We start from the raw sequence: 5,005 nt of genomic DNA on the forward strand, positions 1-5,005 counted from the left end.
GCCTGCTGGGCACCAGGCAATCAGTGACAGGACAGCCTCATATGGAGCAGTAGCTTACAGTGAAGGGGGCTTTTATCTGGGAGGATGCTCTCGATCAAGGACCTGAGGCTAAGACCACACTGGGAATTCTAGATTTACAGACTGTGAGGAGAATATTGATCACAACATGGTGGAGGTGGGTGACCACTAAATCCCAGAGTCATTAAAAGTTTTATTCCCTTCTCCTGGGTCTTCTTAGACTCTTTGCATCCAAGGTCACAGTTCTGGGCATCATTTGCTGACTGCAGAAAAGGCAACAATGGGTCTGATTGTCTCCTGAGGGACTTGCAAGCCCAGGAGCAGCTGTGCTCAGGACAATGTTTGGTAGAGAAACCCCAGGTGAGTACAAGAAGCAAACAGCCCAGAAGCTGAAGTCAGATATTTAGCACACTGTTCACACTCTATAGCCCCAGAATAGACCCCCCCATGTATCTCCCCTGTGTTGATCCACTATATTCTGGATGGTTTTGCTGTTCCTTAAGGAATTTTCAGAAAAGTTTATCTATGACAATTTGGAAATACACACAACCAAACACCAGATAACAATACCCATGTTTGTAGAGCCATTACTCATCTTCCCAAGGTACTGAGCCTTTTCCTATGATTTGAAGACAGATTTCAAGGTTGCCAAGGTGGTGGTGTTCAGGTAAATTCACTTGATACACAAGCCTGATGGCCTGTGTGTGATACCAAAAAATCAGCATAAAGTTAGAAGGAGACCCCACCCCATCCTTCAAACCCAGCAAGCTACAAGTCCCACCCCACCCCAAACCCTTCTATCCCCAGTGACCTCAGAGAAACTCTTAAACACAGGCTCCAACTACAAAGCAAAATCCAAGAGGGACGCTGAAGAACAAGGTGTAACTGCAGAAAAAGGACAAAGAGAGTGAATTGAGAGAGCAGACAAAGAGAATGAGCCAAGGGAGATCTCGGCAGCTCACTGACTCCAACCTTACAGAAAGTAATAGGAGGAAAATCACAACCCAAGGAATCCAACAATGCCCACAATAACTGAGACATATAACAACCCTTTACCAGCACAAATCAAAGAACGGAAATACACAAACTCTACTACCAAAATAAATTAATAAATAACCAGCGTTAACAACAACTGGTCATTAATATCACTTAATATCAATAGACTCAATTCACCTATAAAAAAGCACAGGCTAAGAGATTGGATAAGAAAACAGGATCCAACATTCTGCTGTTTACAAGAAACACACCTCAACCACAAAAACAGACATCTACTCAGAGTAAAGGGTTGGGAAAAGGTTTTTCAATCAAACAGACCTAAGAAACAAGCAGGTGTGGCTATACTAATATCTAACAAAGTTGACTTCAAACTAAAATCATTCAGAAGAGATGGAGAAGGACACATTATACTCAAAACAAGAACAATTCATCAGAATGAAGACTCAATCCTGAATATCTATGCCCCTAATATAAAAGAACCCACATATGTAAAAGAAACATTACTAGAACTCAAAGTACACATCAAACCCCACACACTAATAGTAGGAGACTTCAACACTCCTCTCTGATCAATACACAAGGCAATCAGACAGAAACCTAACATAGAAATAAGAGAATTAATGGAGGTAAAGAATCAAATGGACTTAATAGACATCTATAGAACATGCCACCCAAATAGGAAAGAATATACCTTCTCAGCATCTCATGGAACCTTCTCAAAAACTGACCACATACTCCATAACAAAAGCTTATATGTCACAAAGTCAGAAAATGTAAAAGAAATCGACTTGGTTTTTAGATAAATACCATTTACAAAAATTAAATCAAGACCAGGTGAACAATTTAAATAGACCTATAAGTCGTGAGAAAATAAAAGCTGTCATAAAGAATCCTTTCAACCAAAAAAAGCCCAGGACCAGATGGTTTTAATGCAAAATTTTATCAGAACTTCCAAGAAGAGCTGATACCTATACTCCTTAATGTGTTTCACATAATAGAAACAAAAGAGTCATTGCCAAACTCTTTTTTGAAGCTACAGTTACCCTGATTCCAAAACCACAAAAGAATCAACCAAGAAAGAGAATTACAGACCAATCTCACTCATGAACATCAATGCAAAAATTCTCAATATAATTCCGGCAAACAGAATCCAAGAAAACATCAAAACAATTATTCAGTATGATCAAGTAGGCTTCATCCCAGAGATGAAGGGCTGGTTCAAGCATATATATATACTGAAAGAAAAAAAACATATGAACATTTCATTAGATGCTGAAAAAGCATTTGACAAAATTCAAAACCCCTTTATGACAAAGGTTTTAGAGAGGTTAGGAATACAAGGATCATACCTAAATATAATAAAAGCAATACATAGCAAGACAACAGCTAATATCAAATTAAATGGAGAGAAACTCAAAGCCATCCCACTAAAATCAAGAACAAAACAAGGCTGTCCACTTTCTCCATATCTCTTCAACATAGTGCTTGAAGTTCTAGCAACAGCAATAAGACAACATAAGGGGATCAAAGGGATTCGAATTGGAAATGAAGAAGTCAAACTTTTGTTATTTGCAGATGATATGATACTGTACATCAGTGACGCCAAAAACTCTACCAAAGAACTCCTACATCTGATAAATAACTTCAGTGATGTGGCAGGTTACAAGATCAACTCAAAAAAAATCAGTAGCCCTCCTATACACAAAGGATAGAGAAGCAGAGAGGGAAATCAGAGAAAGTACACCTTTTACGATAGCCACAAATAGCATAAAGTATCATGGGGTAACTCTAACCAAGGAAGTGAAAGATCTGTTTGACAAGAACTTTAAGGCATTAAAGAAAGAAATTGAAGAGGACACCAGAAAATGGAAGGATCTCCCATGCTCTTGGATGGGTAGGATCAACATAGTAAAAATGGCAATTTTACCAAAAGCAATCCATAAATTCAATGCAATCCCCATTAAAATCCCAACAAAATTCTTAACAAACCTTGAGAAAACAATAATAAACTTTATAAGGAAAAACAAAAAACCCAGGATAGCCAAAACAATCATATACAATATAAGTTCTTCCGGAGGCATTACCATCCCTGACTTCAAACTCTATTACAGAGCTACAGTAATAAAAACAGCTTGGTATTGGCATAGAATCAGAGAAGTTGACCAATGGAATCAAATAGAAGACCCGGATATTAACCCACAAGCCTATGAACAGCTGATTTTCGACAAAGGAGCTAAAAGTATACAATGGAAGAAAGAAAGCATCTTCAACAAATGGTGCTGGTATAACTGGATGTCAACCTGTAAAAGAATGAAAATAGATCCATATCTATCACCATGCACAAAACTCAAGTCCAAATGGATTAAAGACCTCAATATAAATCCGACCACATTGAACCTGAATGAAGAGAAAGTGGAAAGTAGACTGCAATACATGGGCACAGGAGACCACTTCCTAAGAATAACCCCATTATCACAGACAATAAGAGCAACATTAAATAAGTGGGACCTCCTAAAACTGAGAAGCTTCTGGAAAAAAAAAGGACAGTGTCATTAAGACAAAAAGGCATCCTACTGAATGGGAGAAGATCTTCACTAACTCTGCATCAGACAAAGGTCATATCTCCAAAACATATAAAGAACTCAAGAAACTATACATTAAAATGCTAATTAACCCAATTAAAAAATGGGGCACTGAACTGAACAGAGAATTCTCAACATAAGTTCAAATGGACAAGAGACACTTAAGGTCATGTTCAACTTCCTTAGCTATTAGGAAAATGCAAATCAAAACAACTTTGAGATACCATCTACACCTGTCAGAATGGCTAAAATCAAAAACACCAATGATAGCCTTTGCTGGAGAGGATGTGGAGAAAGGGGTACACTCATCCATTGCTGGTGGGAATGCGAACTTGTGCAACCACTTTGGAAATCAGTGTGCCGGTTTCTCAGGAAATTTGGGATCAACCTACCCCAGGATCCAGCAATACTACTCTTGGGAATATACCCAAATGATGCCCCGTCATACTACAAAGCATTTGTTCAACTATGTTCATAGCAGCATTATTTGTAATCACCAGAACCTGGAAATAACCTAGGTGCCCCTCAATGGAAGAATGGATAAAGTGTAGAATATATACACATTAGAGTACTACTCAGAGGTAAAAAACAATGACATCTTGAATTTTGCATGCAAATGGATTGAAATAGAAAACACTATCCTGAGTGAGATAACCCACTCAAAAAGATGAATATGGTGTGTACTCACTCATTTGTGGACTGTAGCAATAAACTAAGGTCATTAAGCCTATAGTTCACAAGCCCAGAGAAGCCAAATAACAAAGTGAACCCAAAGAAAAACATTTCCTCCTGGAAATTGGAAACGAACAAGGCTGTAGGGCAAAATTTGTGAGCAGGGGGTTGGGAGTAGGAGTGGGGGTGATATTGGGGAAAAGGGAAGCGGGGAGAGGGAAGGCACAAGGGCAGGACTGGCAAGAGCTTGGTGGAGTGGGAGGCTAGAGATGGAGGAAGGGCGCATATAGGAGCAGGGAAGAAGATACCTACATTAAGGAATCCATTTTAGGGTTGGCAAGAGACTTGGCTCTAGAGGGGATCCCAGGTGTCCACGGGGATGTCCCCAGCTAGGTCCTTGGACAGCAGAGGAGAAGGTACCTGAATGGTCCTTGCCCCATTATCACGCTGATGATTATCTCGAATATCACCATAGAATCTTCGTCCGGCGATGGATGGAGATAGAGACAGAGACCTTCATCAGAGCAACGGACTGAGCTCCCAAGGTCCAGTTGAAAGGCAGAAGGAGGGAGAAAACAAGCAAAGAAGTCAGGACCGAGAGGGGTTGGTCCATCAGCTGAGGCAGTGTGCCTGTTCTAATGGGAGCTCACCAAATACAGCTGGACTTGGTCTGAATGATCATGTGATCAAACCGGACTCTCTGATTGTGGCTGACAATGGGGCTGACTGAGAAGCCA

Source organism: Alexandromys fortis, unplaced genomic scaffold (genome assembly GCF_014885135.2).
Source record: "Alexandromys fortis isolate MF-2015 unplaced genomic scaffold, M_Fortis_MF-2015_v1.1 scaffold_339, whole genome shotgun sequence".
NCBI classification, from domain to species: Eukaryota; Metazoa; Chordata; class Mammalia; order Rodentia; family Cricetidae; genus Alexandromys; species Alexandromys fortis.